Source organism: Heterodontus francisci, chromosome 3, assembly GCF_036365525.1.
Source record: "Heterodontus francisci isolate sHetFra1 chromosome 3, sHetFra1.hap1, whole genome shotgun sequence".
Classification (NCBI taxonomy): domain Eukaryota; kingdom Metazoa; phylum Chordata; class Chondrichthyes; order Heterodontiformes; family Heterodontidae; genus Heterodontus; species Heterodontus francisci.
In genome coordinates, this window is record NC_090373.1 from 11,438,950 (window position 1) to 11,456,630 (window position 17,681).

At 46.4% G+C, this 17,681-nt stretch overlaps 1 protein-coding gene and 1 long non-coding RNA gene across 4 annotated transcripts in view; one reads left to right on the plus strand and one right to left on the minus strand.

Moving 5' to 3' along the window:
- The window catches only part of fam135a (family with sequence similarity 135 member A), a 319,597-nt gene extending 313,273 nt beyond the window's left edge, over positions 1-6,324 (minus strand). The window contains exons 1-2 of the mRNA XM_068020133.1: positions 5,955-6,324; positions 3,905-3,961 (exon numbers count right to left, since the gene is read on the minus strand). The gene's annotated coding sequence lies outside the window, so the exon portion shown is untranslated. The remainder of the gene's footprint in view (positions 1-3,904; positions 3,962-5,954) is intronic.
- The window catches only part of LOC137354350 (uncharacterized), a 75,925-nt gene continuing 63,988 nt past the window's right edge, over positions 5,745-17,681 (plus strand). For all 3 annotated transcript variants that reach the window (XR_010970386.1, XR_010970389.1, XR_010970394.1), the window contains exon 1: positions 5,745-6,278. This is a non-coding gene — a long non-coding RNA (uncharacterized lncRNA). The remainder of the gene's footprint in view (positions 6,279-17,681) is intronic.

Below are 17,681 nucleotides of genomic sequence, written 5' to 3' on the forward strand. Positions count from 1 at the left end.
ATCTAGCTGAATGGCGGTGCAGGCTCAAGGGGCTGAATGGCCTACTCCTGTTCCTATTTCCTATGTTCTAATTTTCTAAGAAACAGATAGGAGGAAAAGGGGTAAGTGGTTGTATATGAGGTAGGTTTTGGGGGTCACGATAAACCTGCTGAATTCTCTCGGAAGTGAAGAGCTCACTGGTTGTAGGCCTGAGGTGTTTGTAGATTTCTTTCTTGGTTGAAAGTTCACTTGAAGATGATGGATCATTTCTAATTCACTGCTGCATGTAAAGATGCAGAATTCCAAACCAGGGTGTTTCCCTTCTGACTTGCTGGATTTCTCCCAGCCCCGTAGCTGTAAAGAAGTTTCTAGGTGAGGCTTCTTTCTGGGTGTCTCTCTCTCTCTCTCTTCAGGGATCTACTATTCAGGTCATAAACGGTTTCACACCTTCAAATCTGTTGGGAGATGTGGATCTCCCTCCCTGTGGTGACCAACATGGATGTGGCTACTTCACACCATTCAGTTCAAGTATGTTTCAGAATGGGTGTAATTGACCCCTCCTGGCTCAAAAGGTATTCCTTTGTCCCTGTCACAGAGTGTGAATATACAAAGCCCAGGTCGTTTAACCTTCGGTGGCCATTTTTAGCAGCATTGTCCTTGTTTTCAAAAAAAGGTAAAGTCAATTTTTATAACTCTTCAGTTTTAGTCTGTATTTTTTCCATTGTTGCACTTCTTGTACACAGGACAATAGTAATAGCTAATTTACAATAGTAGCAAAAATAGACAAAGCTATAACAATCTATATATGCACATAAAACTTAATTGCTTCACATACTAACGTGAGACACAGGGGAAGCTATTACACCAGTAAAATATTCTCACTGTAAATTTACATGAGTTACAAACAGAATATTTTCTTAATCTTGTTGCTCAAAGAATTTGTCTACCACTGAATAACTGAGCATTTTAGCAAGGGTATCCAGCTTATCCGCACAATATCCTTTCTGGTATTTTGAGAAGATTAAAATTAGTGTAAAGCTGCATTGGAAGGACAAGTATTTTCATTTTCCCCTTTTCCTCTCCCAAGGATATATACAAAGGCTTTTGTTACCAAAAATGCACTGCCTACCAATATTATGTAAATAAAATGCATGAAATACAGGTACCCATTTTTGACAGTTTGCAAAAGCACATGCTAAGTACATTCAGAAGCAGTGGAATTGGATGCTGAAGTGAGCTGGGCACTCTATTTGAACCTCTGGGAGCAAACTCAACCCAATCTGATGTTTTGAAAGTTTTTCTTTGCTGTAAGCAAGAGTGCTACTTGAAATGAGTTTCACCACAATTTTCAATCACACAGAGAAGCCCAGCACCAGAAATAGAAAAGTATCACATGGGTGCTTTTCTGAGGCTGTGGCCAAGTAGAAGCAGCTAACCAGTGATTGATTGAAAGACAGTCAGAATGGGCTGCATTTACCTCAAGCACGTATACACTGAAAATGGAGAATTTCACATGATGTTGCCAATGTTAAACTCTCCAATCCCCCTTAACACAATCCTATGCAATAGGCACAACTGTGCAAAAACAGCCTGTATGTGGTCTCAAAATACAATGCAAACAAAATGCATAATGGCAATCAAATATGTAAAGCCTTTTAAGAATTTGAAAAGGTATAAATTGAAATTGTAAACATTTACCTCTCAATGGAAACCTATGAACATATCTGTTCTGACATCAGAATTCTAACTACAAGTTCGCCTTTGAGCATTCGCTCATGTCTCCACCAAGCACTATTTAGATTCCAAGTTGAATTTAATCTACTCAGCCCCAAACACAGGAACACCAGCGAACAAACAAAAACGTTTTGTAAGGCAAGGTTTACTTAAAACTGGAAAGCTAACCTAATCTCAGTTTTACATATTAAGAATTCAACAACACTTGCCAAGAGGTACCAGAATCACACACATGCAGCATTACAATACATTATAATGAAGGACAAACATTAAAAAATAAGGCTACGCTGCCAATAAATGTCTATGCTTAGTTATAATCTAATATAAAAGCTCTAGCTAGTTATGGTAATTCCAATTTTTGTAACATTCAGCAACTTAAATGCAAACGCTTGAGTTTAGAGGCAGAAGTGTTTCCTTAAAAAAACAGAGTTTATAAATCCGTTAGGGGCAGCTTAGAGTCAGGCATATGGCACAGGAGGCCAGTCGGCCCATCAAGTTCATGCCGGCAGTCTGTTGAGCAATCCAGTCAGTCCCATTCCCCGCAAGTTGATTTCCCTTAAGTGTCCATTCAATTTCCTTTGGAAATCATTGATCATCTCTGCTTCTATCACCTTCATAAGCAGTGAGTTCCAGGTCATTACCATTTGCTGAGTAAAAATATTCTTCCTCACATACCTCCGCATCAAAACCTTAAATCTGTGTCTCCTAGTCCCATCAGCTAATGGGAACTGCTGTTCTTCATAAAATACTTATTCACATTACTTCATCCAGTCCTCCCAATAGTCAAATAAATAAAAGCAAAATACTGCAAATGCTGGAAATCTGAAATAAAAACAAGAAATGCTGGAAGTACTCAGCAGGTCTGGCAGCATCTGTGGAGAGCGAAGCAAAGTTAAAGTTTCAGGTCAGTGATGAAGGGTCACTGACCCCAAAAGTTAACTCTGCTTCTCTCTCCATAGATGCTGCCAGACCTGCTGAGTGTTTCCAGCATTTCTTGCTTTTATCTCCAATATTCAAATATGGTTTCAAATAAATCAGCAAACAGGTTCCCAAAAATACTAAAACTGTGCAGTTAAAACAGATTTCACCAGATACAGAAATAGGAATAAATTCAGTCTGCTTACTTTGACAGCACCTCCATAGTGACCTTTATCACTGAGGACAACAGCAGAAAGGTCACAGGAACAATATCACCTCCAAATCAAACGCTATCCTAACGTTGACATATTACCTCCATTCCTGTATAAAGGTTCTGCAATTCCTTACCTAACATTACTGTTGGAACATCATCACAAGGGCTACAGCTGTAGCACCTTCTCAAAGTAACAAGGGATGGGTATAAATACCAGTAAAAGCCAAGATACTGGAAAACTCATATTTTTCCAATGAAAAATTAGTCTTCCGGACATTGATCTCGATATACAAGAAAAAGTTACTCCCAAATTAATAGCTTCTACATACATTACTTTAAATCAAACTGTTTCCCAGGCTCAGTGACATTTTGGCCCAGATATAAATGGGAGGGTGACGGGGACACTGGGTCCATGATTAGAGCCATCCATTATCAGGGCTGAGGGAGGCCAAAGGCCTCATGGTGAGGTCTTGGGGAAGCACTCCTGCTCCTCCTGCTTACAAGGAGTGCTAAAAGGAGATCGTCAACATTTACCTTGGCCAATCGGCACCTCCTGCCTCATTTCCGCGGTCGGAAATTCACCGCCTGGGCCTCCTTCTCAATTACTGTTAAATTTAAACTGCAGATTCAACAATGTAATCGGGATGAAGCTTTTCAATACTAATTAGGCCATCGCCAAACTTTTGCTACTGCCTCATCGAGGGGCTGATTTGTGTTTTTTAAATTTTAAGCTGGTGGAAATGGGATCGGGTTCCTGAACCTGATGTTTTAACCCCTCTCCCACCTGACATATAACTAAAATCATGACATGTCAGCAACATGTCTTTTCCTGGCCATAGGCATGACAAGGGTTACCAGCTAGCTGGCCTGGCAGCAAGCAGATGCACCACTCACTGGCATACACCCCTTAGAAGCAGAGTATGTCTTGGACAGTAAGACGAGCTGGTAACTTCCTCCCCCCTCCTATTAGTATCTGTGGCACTGCCCCAACATCTGAAATAAGTGTCATTTCAAAATTTAAAAAAGCGACATTCCATAATACTGCATTGATTTACTTACTGAGAAACAATTCCCCCTGCCTTCTCCCGCATAAAAATAATGGACAAGGGGGCGACACTGTTGAAGCAACATTGGAGAATTAAGTTTACATTTGACAATATCCTCCCACACATTGCATGGAAACAGATACGAGAAGAGAAAAAGATTGGATAAAATTAGAAATAAATTGATGATGAAATGTATTGGGGGCTTAGAAACAGAGCAAAAGATCGAGAAAAATATATAGTCATAAAATGATACAACACTAAAGGAGGCCATTTGGCCTATCGTGCCTGCGTTGGCTTTTTGAAGGAGCTATCTAATTAGCCATCCTCCCTTGCTCCTTCCTCACAGCACTGCAAATTTTTCCTCCTTCAAACATTTCTCTAATTCCCTTTTGAAAGTTACAATTGAATCTGCTTCCGCTACCTTTTCAGGCGATGCATTCCAGATCACAACAACTCAATGCGTGAAAAGTAGTTTCCTCATACCATCTCCGGTTCTTTTACCAATTATCTTATATCTGTCACCTTCGGTTACCAACCCTCCTGCCAATAGAAACAGTTTTTTCCTATTTACTCAATCAAAATTCCCTTTGTGATTTTGAAAACCTCTATCAAACCTGCCCTTTACTTTCTCTGCTCCAAGGATAACAGTTAAACAGACAAATAAACATGGTGACATAGAGAAAGGTAGAGATAGATAAAAGCAAAATACTGCAGATACCGGAAATCTGAAATAAAAACAGAAAGTGCTGGAAACATTCAGGTCTGGCAGCATCTGTAGAGAGAGAAGCAGAGTTAACGTTTCAGGTTTCATCAGACCTTTCATCAGAACCTGAACTCTTTATCTCTCCACAGATGCTGCCAGACATGCTGAGTATTGGGGGGAGAGAATGGGGGGGGGGGGGGGGGTGAGAGGGGGAGGGACTGGGGGGAGGGCAAGAGGGGGAGGGATTGGGGGTAGGGAGAGAGGGAGGGATCGGGACAGGGAGAGGGGGAGGGAGAGAGTTCGGGGAAGGGAGAGGGGGGAGAGATCGGGGCGGGGGAGGAGGAGGGATCGGGGCGGGGAGGGAGAGGGATCGAGGGGCAGGTATCGAGGGGCAGGTATCGAGGGGCGGGGGGAGGGATCGCAGGGGCGGGGGGAGGGATCGAGGGGAGGGGGAGGGATCGAGGAGCGGGGAGGGATCGAGGAGCGGGGAGGGGGAGGGATCGAGGAGCGGGTAGGGGGAGGGATCGCAGGGGAGGGGGAGGGATCGAGGGGAGGGGGAGGGATCGAGGGGAGGGGGAGGGATCGCAGGGGAGGGGGAGGGATCGAGGGGAGGGGGAGGGATCGAGGGGAGGGGGAGGGATCGAGGAGCGGGGAGGGATCGGGGAGCGGGGAGGGGGAGGGATCGAGGAGCGGGGAGGGGGAGGGATCGCAGGGGAGGGGGAGGGATCGAGGGGAGGGGGAGGGATCGAGGGGAGGGGGAGGGATCGCAGGGGAGGGGGAGGGATCGGAGAGAGGGAAGAGATCGAGGGGCGGGGGGAGAGATCGCAGGGGAGGGGGGAGGGATCGGAGAGAGGGAAGAGATCGAGGGGCGGGGGGAGAGATCGCAGGGGAGGGGGAGGGATCGCGGGGGAGGGGGAGGGATCGCGGGGGAGGGGGAGGGATCGCGGGGGAGGGATCGCAGGGAGGGGGGAGAGATCGGAGAGAGGGAAGAGATCGAGGGGCGGGGGGAGAGATCGCAGGGGAGGGGGAGGGATCGGAGAGAGGGAAGAGATCGAGGGGCGGGGGGAGAGATCGCAGGGGAGGGGGAGGGATCGCGGGGGAGGGATCGCAGGGAGGGGGGAGAGATCGGAGAGAGGGAAGAGATCGAGGGGCGGGGGGAGAGATCGCAGGGGAGGGGGAGGGATCGAGAGCGGGTTGTGGGTTTGGTTGGAGCCCCTCGGGGCGACAGCTCAACTTTCGATTTCCCCCACCCACCCACCCCTCCTCCTTCCCCAAACAGACCCAGAAACACGCGCACAACCGCTGCGGCTGATGGAACGGCCCCGCTCGTTTCAAAACAAGTTCAAAATCTAACCGCCACCTTGGCTCGGTCCGAAGCAAAGTCCCGCTCGCCGCCCGCTGTCCGGAACCTGCAGCCGTACTCACTGGTGTGCCCAGAGCCGGTAGGAAGGGAACAGCAGCCCCCGTCGCCTAGGCCTCGACATGAGCCGGGGCGGGGGGGGGGTCGGGGGTGTGGAAGCGGCTGAGTGAAGAGAGGTGTCTGGATTGAAGCAATGCTAGGGGCCTTGTCACTGCAGACAGGTTCGATCTCTCGTTTCCTCCGTGCTGCAACAACGACGTTACACGGAAAAGAAGAAGCCGTACCGCTTTGACAGGAGCGAGGACAGGGTACTGACTGAACGAGGTACACCCGAGCCGTCACCGAGCTACAGTGCCAATGCCATAGTCCCGGGGCGCGCTGCGCATGCGCCGAGGCGGGTGCGTGGGAGTGGAGGAGGAGGGCATTCCATCCCCAGGGAGGCAGTGGGTTCTCTCTCAGCTAATAATGATTTGAATGCAGTTGCTGCAATTCTGCATTTATGGTGTTCAACGTTTATTTTTAAAATGATCTTTTTCCTCTAAAGAGCGAGAATCCGGAAGGCTGTGTGCCTGCTCAATGCAGGGTTCGGGCTCTGGACTCTGGGCTGCAGAGGAATTTGCATTGGGAGGGGGAGAATGCAATTGCCGTGATCCACATAGGGACCAACGACATAGGGGCAAAATTAAAAAGCAGAACTTCATGGATAATAATGTCTGGATTATTACATGAGCCAGGAGTAAATTGGAGTAGGGTAAATAAAATCAGAGAGTTAAATGTGTGGCTCAAAGATTGGCGTGGGAGAAATGGGTTTCGATACATGGGGTACTGGCACCAGTACTGGGGAAAGTGGGAGCTGTACTGTTGGGACGGTCTTCATCGGAACCGTGCTGGGACCAGTGTTCTGGCAAGTGGTATAACTACAGCAGTAGAGAGGACTTACAACTAAGTAATGGGGTCGAGAGATCAAGTAAGGGAAGATTTGCTAAAGAGAGAGGACAAGCAAGATAGCAATAATGGAATTGATAATCTGAATGGGGCAGGAAGGGACAGAGCATACAAACTTAAAGAGTTCACCAGCAGATGAGGCTAGAGGTTGCGAAAATAATTTAAAAACCAGAACTAAAGGCACTCTATCTGAATGTACAAGGCATTTGCAACAAGGTACATGAATTGACGAGACGAATGGAAGTAAACGGGTATGATCGAAATGCCATACGGAGATGTGGCTGCAGGGAGCTGGGAACTGAATGTCCAAGGATATTCAACATTTAGGAAGGATAGGCAAAAAGGAAAAGAAGGTGGCGTAGTGCTGATAATAAAGGATGAGATCAGTACGTTGGCGAGAGAGGATCTGAGATCGGAAGATCAAGATGTAAAATCAGTTTGGGTGCAGCTAAGAAACAACCAGTACTGGGACCAGTGTTCTGGCAAGTGGTATAAAGGGCAGCAAACAATGATAGGAATTAAAAGCAAAATACTGCGGATGCTGGAAATCTGAAACAAAAACAAGAAATGCTGGAATCACTCAGCAGGTCTGGCAGCATCTGTGGAAAGAGAAGCAGAGTTAACGTTTCGGGTCAGTGACCCTTCTTCGGAACTGACAAATATTAGAAAAGTCACAGATTATAAACAAGTGAGGTGGGGGTGGGGCAAGAGATAACAAAGGAGAAGGTGCAGATTGGACCAGGCCACATAGCTGACCAAAAGGTCACGGAGAAAAGCCAAACAATATGTTAATGGTGTGTTGAAAGACAAAGCATTAGTACAGATTAGGTGTTAATACACTGAATATTGAACAGCAGCAAGTGCAAACCTGAAAAAAACAATGGGTAAGCAAACTGAACAAACTAAGATGAAATGAAATAAATGCAAAAAAAGATTGTAAAAAATGTAAAAAGGAATGTAAAAAAAAGGAAGAAAAAATAACTAAAAATGAAAGTAAAATGGGGGGCTGTCATGCTCTGAAATTATTGAACTCAATGTTCAGTCCGGCAGGCTGTAGTGTGCCTAATCGGTAGATGAGATGCTGTTCCTCGAGCTTGCGTTGATGTTCACTGGAACACTGCAGCAATCCCAGGACAGAGATGTGAGCATGAGAGCAGGGGGGAGTGTTGAAATGGCAAGCAACCGGAAGCTGAGGGTCCTGCTTGCAGACTGAGTGGAGATGTTCCGCAAAGCGGTCACCCAGTCTGCGCTTGGTCTCCCCAATGTAGAGGAGACCACACTGTGAGCAGCGAATACAGTATACTACATTGAAAGAAGTACAAGTAAATCGCTGCTTCACCTGAAAGGAGTGTTTGGGGCCTGGGATAGTGAGCAGAGAGGAGGTAAATGGGCAGGTATTACACCTCCTGCGATTGCAGGGGAAGGTGCCCTGGGATGGGGACGAGGTGGTGGGGGTAATGGAGGAGTGGACCAGGGTGTCGCGGAGGGAACGATCCCTTCGGAATGCTGACAGGGGAAGGGAGGGGAAGATGCGACTGGTAGTGGCATCACGCTGGAGGTGGCGAAAATGGCGGAGGATGATCCTTTGGATATGGAGGCTGGTGGGATGAAAAGTGAGGACAAGGGGAACCCTGTCACGGTTCTGGGAGGGAGGGGAAGGGGTGAGGGTAGAGGTGCGGGGAATGGGTCGGACACGGTTGAGGGCCCTGTCAACCACAGTGGGGGGAAATCCTCGGTTGAGGAAAAAGGAGGTCATATCAGAAGCACCGTCATGGAAGGTAGCATCATCAGAGCAGATGCGTCGGAGACGGAGAAACTGGGAGAATGGAATGGAGTCCTTACAGGAGGTAGGGTGTGAAGAAGTGTAGTCGAGGTAGCTGTGGGAGTCAGTGGGCTTATAATGGATATTGGTAGACAACCTATCCCCAGAGATGGAGACAGAGAAGTCAAGGAAGGGAAGGGAAGTGTCAGAGATGGACCATGTAAAGGTGAGAGAAGGGTGGAAATTGGAAGCAAAGTTGATAAAGTTTTCTAGTTCGGGGTGGGAGCAGGAAACGGCACCGATACAGTCATCAATGGACCGGAAAAAGAGTTGGGGGAGGGGAATTGTTTGGCCACTAAACAGTAATGGTAATGTAAGTCATGGTATAAATCAGGCAATTAGAGGTGCATATAACAAGGGTAATACAGTAGACATGGAGGACTTAAATTTACATATAGACTGGGTAAACCTAATCAGCACTAATGCTGTGGTGGACAAATTCCTGGAATGTATACGAGATGGTTTTCTCGGGAAGAGTGACTATAATATGATAGAATTTTACATTAAGTTTGAAAGTGACGTAGTTCAGTCCGAAACAAGGGTCTTAAATCTAAACATAGGAAACTACGAACGTATGATGGGCACGTTGGCTGTGGTAAATTGAGAAACTACATTAAAAGGTATGATGCTGGACAGGCAATGGCTAACATTTAAAGAATTAATACATGGTTTACATCAAATTTATATTCCTTTTGAGGCACAAAAACCCAACAGGAAAAGTGATCCACCTAAGGCTAACTAGAGAAGTTAACGGTTGTATTAGATCAAAGGAAGAAGCTTATAAAGTTGCCAAAAAAGTAGTAAGCCTCAGGATTGGGAGCATTTTAGAATTCAGCAAAGGAGGACTAAGAAACTGATAAAGAACGAGAAAATAGAATCTGAAAGTAAACTAGCGAGAAATGTAAAAACAGATGAAAAGGTATGTAAAAAGTAAAACAAATGTGGCCCCATTACAGGCGGAGAGAGGAGAATTTATAATGGGAAATAAGGAAATGGCAGAGAAACTAAACAAATACTTTGTGTCTGTCTTATAGAGTTATACAGCACAGAAACAGGCCCTTCAGCCCATCGTGTCTGTGCCAGCCATCAAGCACCTATTTATTCTAATCCCATTTTCCGGCATTTGGCCTGGAGCCTTGTATGCTATGGCATTTCAAGTGCTCATCTAAATACTTTTTAAATGTTGTGAGGGTTTCTTGCCTCTACCACCCCTTCAGGCAGTGCGTTCCAGATTCCAGTGGCGCAGTGGTTAGCACCGCAGTCTCACAGCTCCAGCGACCCGGTTTCAATTCTGGGTACTGCCTGTGTGGAGTTTGCAAGTGCTCCCTGTGTCTGCGTGGGTTTCCTCCGGGTGCTCCGGTTTCCTCCCACAGCCAAAGGCCTTGCAGGTTGATAGGTGAATTGGCCATTATAAATTGCCACTAGTATAGGTAGGTGGTAGGGGAATATAGGGACAGGTGAGGATGTGGTAGGAATATGGGATTAGTGTAGGATTAGTATAAATGGGTGGTTAATGGTCGGCACAGACTCGGTGGGCCGAAGGGCCTGTTTCAGTGCTGTATCTCTAAATCAAATCAAATAAATCAAAATCTAACCACCCTCTGGCTGAAAATATTTTTCCTCAAATCCTGTATAAACCTCCTGCCCCTTACCTTAAATCTATACCCCCTGGTTATTGACACCTCCGCTAAGGGAAAAAGTTTCTTCCTATCTACCCTATCAATGCCCCTCATAATTTTGTATACCTCAATCAGCTCCCCCTCAGCCTTCTCTGCTGTAAGGAAAACAACCCTAGCCTTTTTCATGGAAGAAGATACAAAAAACTTCCCAGAAATACTGGAGAACTGAGGCACTAGCGAGAATGAGGAACTGGAAGAAATTAGTATTATTTAAAAGTAGTACTGGAGAAATTAATGGGACTGAAAGCTGATAAATCCCCTGGACCTGATGATCTACATCCCAGAGTGTTGAAGGAGGTGGCTGTAGAGATAGTGGATGTGTTGGTCATCATCTTCCAAAATTCTACAGATCCTGGAACGGTTCCTGCAGATTGGAAAGTAGCAAATGTAACCTCACAAATTAAGAAAGAAGGAAGAGAGAAAATGGGGAACCACAGACCTGTTAGCCTGACATCAGTAATAGGGAAAATGCAAGAATCTATTATAAAGGATGTGATAACTGTACATTTAAAAAATAATGGTAGGATTGGACAGAGTCAACATAGGTTTTGAAAGGGAAATCATGTTTCACAAACCTGTTTGAGGCGCTAACTAGCAGAATAGATAAGGGAAAACCAGTGGATGCAGTGTATTTGGATTTTAAGAAGGCATTCGATAAGGTCCCACGCAGGCAGTAAGTAAGGAATTGGGGGTAATATACTGGTATGGATTGAGAATTGGTTCAAGGACAGAAAAAAGAGAGTAGGAATAAACGGTTCTTTTTTTTAATCATTCAGGGATGTGGGCATCGCTGGCAAGGCCAGCATTTATTACCCATCCCTAATTGCCCTTGTGAAGGTGGTGGTGAGCTGCCTTCTTGAACCGCTGCAGTCCATGTGGGGTAGGTATACCCACAGTGCTGTTAGGAAAGGAGTTCTAGGATTTTGACCCAGCGACAGTGAAGGAACGGCGATATAGTTCCAAGTCAGGATGGTGTGTGACTTGGAGGGGAACTTGCAGGTGGTGGTGTTCCCATGCATTTGCTGCCCTTGTCCTTCTAGTTGGTAGAGGTTGCGGGTTTGGAAGGTGCTGTCTTAGGAGCCTTGGTACATTGCTGCAGTGCAACTTTTAGATGGTACATACTGCTGCCACTGTGCGTCGGTGGTGGAGGGAGTGAATGTTTGTAGATGGGGTGCCAATCAAGCGGGCTGCTTTGTCCTGGATGGTGTCGAGCTTCTTGAGTGTTGTTGGAGCTGCACCCATCCAGGCACGTGGAGAGTATTCCATCACAGTCCTGACTTGTGCCTTGTAGATGGTGAACAGGCTTCAGGGAGTCAGGAGGTGGATTACTTGCCTCAGGATTCCTAGCCTCTGACCTGCTCTTATAGCCACAGTATTTATATGGCTACTCCAGTTCAGTTTCTGGTCAATGGTAGCCCCTAGGATGTTGATAGTGGGGGGATTCAGCGATGGTAATGGCGTTGAATGTCAAGGGGAGATGGTTAGATTCTCTCTTGTTGGAGATGGTCATTGCCTGGCACTTGTGTGGCGCGAATGTTACTTGTCACTTATCAGCCCAAGCCTGGATATTGTCCAGGTCTTGCTGCATCTCTACACGGGCTGCTTCAGTATCTGAGGAGTCACGAATGGTGCTGAACATTGTGCAGTCATCAGCGAACATCCCCACTTCTGACCTTATGATTGGAAGCTGGGTCATTGACGAAGCAGATGAAGATGGTTGGGCCTAGGACCCTACCCTGAGGAACTTCTGCAGTGATGTCCTGGAGCTCAGATGATTGACCTCCAACAACCACAACCATCTTCCTTTGCGCTAGGTATGACTCCAGCCAGCGGAGGGTTTTCCCCCTGATTCCCACTGACCTCAGTTTTGCTGGGGCTCCTTGATATGCCATACTCGGTCAAATGCTGCCTTGATGTCAAGGGCAGTCACTCTCACCTCACCTCTTGAGTTCAGCTCTTTTGTCCATGTTTGAACCAAGGCTGTAATGAGGTCAGGAGCTGAGTGGCCCTGGCGGAACCCAAACTGAGCGTCACTGAGCAGGTTATTGCTAAGCAAGTGCTGCTTGATGGCACTGTTGATGACACCTTCCATCACTTTACTGATGATTGAGAGTAGGCTGATGGGGCGGTAATTGGCCGGGTTGGACTTGTCCTGCTTTTTGTGTACAGGACATACCTGGGCAATTTTCCACATTGCAGGGTAGATGCCAGTGTTGTAGCGATACTGGAACAGCTTGGCTAGGGGTGCGGCAAGTTCTGGAGCACAGGTCTTCAGTACTATTGCCGGAATATTGTCTGGGCCCATAGCTTTTGCAGTATCCAGTGCCTTCAGTCGTTTCTTGATATCATGCGGAGTGAATCGAATTGGCTGAAGTCTGGCATCTGTAATGCTGGGGACATCAGGAGGAAGCCGAGATGGATCATCAACTCGACACTTCTGGCTGAAGATTGTTGCAAATGCTTCAGCCTTATCTTTCACACTGATGTGCTGGGCTCCCCCATCATTGCGGATGGGGATATTTGTGGAGCCACCTCCTCCAGTTAGTTGTTTAATTGTCCACCACCAGGACTGTAGAGCTTAGATCTGTTCCCTTGGTTACGGGATCGCTTAGCTCTGTCTATTGCATGCTGCTTACGCAGTTTGGTATGCAGATAGTCCTGTGTTGTAGTTTCACCAGGTGGACACCTCATTTTGAGGTATGCCTGGTGCTGCTCCTGGCATGCCCTCCTGCACTCTTCATTGAACCAGGGTTGGTCTCCTGACATGATGGTAATGGCAGAGTGGGGGATATGCCAGGCCATGAGGTTACAGATTGTGGTTGAGTACAATTCTGCTGCTGCTGATGGCCCACAGCGCCTCATGGATGCCCAGTTTTGCATTGCTAGATCTGTTCGAAATCCATCCCATTTAGCACGGTGGTAGTGCCACACAACACGATGGACGGTATCATCAATGTGAAGGCGGGACTTCGTCTCCACAAGGACTGTGTGGTGGTCACTCCGACCAATACAGTCATGGACAGAAGCATCTGTGGCAGGCGGATTGGTGAGGACGAGGTCAAGTATGCTTTTCCCTTGTGTTGTGTCCCTCACCACCTGCCGCAGACCCAATCTAGCAGCTATGTCCTTTCGGACTCGGCCAGCTCGGTCAGTAGTGGTGCGACCGAGCCACTCTTGGTGATGGACATTGAAGGCCCCCACCCAGAGTACATTTTGTGCCCTTGCCACCCTCAGTGCTTTCTCCAAGTGGTGTTCAACATGGAGGAGTACTGAGTCATCAGCTGAGGGAGGGCGGTAGGTGTTAATCAGTAGGAGGTTACCTTGCCCATGTTTAACCTGATGCCATGACACTTCATGGGGCAACTCCCTCCCTACTGTGGACCACTGTGCCACCACCTCTGCTGGTGGTCTGTCCTGCCGGTGGGACAGGACATACCCGGGGATGGTGATGGCAGTGTCTGGGACATTGTCTGTAAGGTATGATTCCGTGAGTATGACTATGTCAGGCTGTTGCCTGACTAGTTTGTGGGACAGCTCTCCCAACTTTGGCACAAGCCCCCAGATGTTAGTAAGGAGGACTTTGCAAGGTCGACAGGGCTGGGTTTGCCGTTGTCGTTTCCGGTGACTAGGTCGATGCCGGGTGGTCCGTCTGGTTTCATTCCTTTTTATTGACTTCGTAGCGGTTAGATACAACTGAGTGGCTTGCTAGGCCATTTCAGAGGGCATGTAAGAGTTAACCATATTGCTGTGGGTCTGCAGTCACATGTAGGCCAGACCAGGTAAGAACAGCAGATTTCCTTCCCTAAAGGACATTAGTGAACCAGATGGGTTTTTACAACAATCGACATTGGTTTCATGGCCATCATTAGACTAGCTTTTAATTCCAGATTTATTAATTAAATTAAAATTCCACCTTCTGCTGTGGTGGGATTCGAACCCATGTCCGCAGAGAAATACCCTGGCTCTCTGGGTTACTAGTCCAGTGATAATACTACTACGCCATCGCCTACCCTCATTCTCAGGTTAGCAGGTTGTGACTAGTGGGGTACCGCAAAGATCAGTGCTTGGGCCCTAGCTATTCACAATCTATATCAATGATTTGGATGTGGCAACCAAATGTAATATTTCCAAGTGATGACACAATCTATGTGGGAACGTGAGTTGTGAGGAAGATGCAAAGAAGCTTCAAGGGGATTTCGACAGGCTAACTGAGTGGGCAAGAACATGGCAGATGGAATATAATGTGGAAAAATGTGAAGTAAGCCACTTTGGTAGGAAAAACAGAAATGCAGAGTCTTTCTTAAATGGTGAGAGATTGGGAAGTGTTCATAAGTTACTGAAAGCTGACATACAGGTGCAGCAAGCAATTGGGAAGGCAAATGGTATGTTGGCCTTTATTGCAAGAGGATTTGAGTACAGGAGTAAAGAAGTCTTGTTGCAATTGATGGGAACCTGGGGAAATAAACTTGCAGGGCTACGGGGATCGAACAGGGGAGTGGGACTGTCTGGGTTGCTCCACGGAGAACAAGCATGGATTAAATGGGCCGTATGGCCTTCTCCTATGCTGTAAATGACTCTATAACTCTATTGAGAGCAACCCCAGCTTCTCCAGGTAGTTGAAGCAAGTATATCCTTCCTTGGTCTACTCCTATTTCCTATGTTCCTAAAACATTTTATGTACAATTGTTTCAATTCCCTGCCTACCCCCTTGGTGAGATCACACTTGGAGTATTGTGTACAGTTTTGGTCTCCATACCTAAGGATGGATATATTTGCCAGAGAGGGAGTGTAATGAAGTTTCACCAGACTGATCCCTGGGATTGTCCTATGAGGAGAGATTGAGGAGACTGGGCCTATATTCCGTAGAGTTTAAAAGAATGTGAGGTGATCTAATTGAAGCATACAAAATTCTTACAGGGCTCGACAGGATAGATGCAGGAAGAGTGTTTCCCCTGGTGGGGGTGGGGGGAGGCGGCGGGGGTGCGGGATCCAGAACCAGAGGCCACAGTCTCAGAATAAGAGGTAGGCCATTTAGGACTAGGTTAAGGAGGAATTTCTTTACTCAGAGGATGGTGAATCTTTGGAATTCTCTACCCCAGAGGGCTATGAAGGCTCACTCATTGAGTATATTCAAGACAGAGATCGATAGATTTCTACATGTTAAAGATATCAAGGGATATGGTGATAGTGTTGGAAAATGGTATTGAGGTAGAAGATCAGCCATCAGCTGGTTAAATGGCAGAGCAGGCTTGAGGGGCCAAATGGCCCACTCCTGCTCCTATTTCCTATGTTCCTAGGATGTGGGTATCACTGGCAAGGCCAGCATGTGTTGCCCATCCCAAATTGCCCTTGAGTGGCTTGCTGGGCCATTTCAGAGGGCAGTTAAGAGTCAACCACATTGCTGTGGGTCTGGAGTCACATGTCGGCAAGACCAGGTAAAAACAGCAGATTTCCTTCCCTACAGGACATTAGTGAACAACAATCAATTATAGTTTAATGGCACCATTACTGAGACCAGCTTTTAATTCCCAATTCCAGATTTTTATGAATTAAATTTATTTATTTGAATTTATATTCCACCAGCTGCCATGGGGGGGATTTGAATGCATGTCACCAGGGTATTAGCCAGGGCCTCTGGATTACCGGTTCAGTGACGTTACCGCCATCTCCCCATTTATATAGTGCATTTCGCAACCACCAGAGCTATCAAAGCGCTTTTACAGCCAATTAAGTACTTTTGAAGTGTAGTCGCTATTCTCATGCAGAAAATGCAGAACCCAATCTGTGCACAGGAACCTCCTACAAATTTCAATATGATGATGACCGGATGATATTTTTTTGTGATATTGATTGAGGGGTAAATATTGGCCAGGACACCAGGGATAACTCCCCTGCTGTTCTTCAAAATAATATCCTGGGATCTTTTACATCCACCTAAGTAGGTAGATGGGGCCTCGGTTTAACACCTCATCCAAAAGATGACACCTCCAACAGTGCAGCACTCCCTCAGGACAGCACTGGAGTGTCAGTCTTGATTTTTGTGCTCAAGCCCTGGAGCAGGACCATATGACTTAGAGGCAGAAGTGCCACATCTGAACCACAATTGACACTGGGGGCAGGGCAGGCAGGGAATTAAAACAATTGTACATAAAATGTTTTAGGAACATAGGAAATAGGAGTAGCCCAAGAAAGGATATACTTGCTTCAGCTACCTGGAGAAGCTGGGGTTGCTCTCAATAGAGTCATAGAATCATTTACAGCATAGGAGGAGGCCATTCAGCCCATTTAATCCATGCTTGTTCTCCGTGGAGCAACCCAGACAGTCCCACTCCCCTGTTCGATCCCCGTAGCCCTGCAAATTTATTTCCTCAGGTTCCTGTCCATCTTGCTTTTGAAATGATTGATCGTCTGCGCTTCTGCCACCCTTGTGGACAGTGACTTCCAGGTATCACCACTCGCTGCGTAAAAAAAGTTCTTCCTCACATTCCGCCTACATCTCTTGCCCAAAACCTTAAATCTGTGTCCCCTAGTCCCTGTACTATGTTAATAGGAGCACTTTTTCCTTGTCTAATTTATCTAAGCCTGTCATAATCTTGTACACCTCTATCAAATCTCCCCTCAATTTCCTTTGCTCCAGGGACAACAGAGCAAAGGTTGAGTGTAGATTTTATAAGGCATACAAAGGGTTTTGATAAAAGCATACAAAGGGTTTTGATAAAGCGAGGAAAATATTCTGTTAATCCCTTCTGTCTCGCCCGATCTTTATCTCACTTTCTGTGCATGTTTTAAATTAATTTATATTTCCTGCTTCACACTTCCTGGTTTAGACCAGGAAGCATGGCTCTGTGAAAATTCTTCAATCTGATTGGTTGAAGAGTCTCTTTGTTTTTCAACCTATTCATGGACGCCACGGATCCCACGTAGAGGGTGCCACAATGGAAAGCGCTGTTCCTTTGCCGCTGACTTCAAAATCCAGGCCAATAACTTTAAAAAACAAAGTGGATATATACTTGATGGGGAACAATTTGCAGGGCTGTGGGGAAAGAGCATCATATTGGAACAAATTAGATAGTTCTTTCAAAGAGCAGCACAGACACAATGGACTGAATGGTTTCCTTTTGTGCTGTAAGATTCGATATAAAAATTCATATCTTGGTTAGCAGTGAGTTATATATTATGCTTCCACAAATTATAATTCACAAGCCACAGAGTTTGCATCGCCAATTGAATTACCAACCCTCCCAGAATGGAAGATGAATCTCTTGGGCATTTCTGATAGCA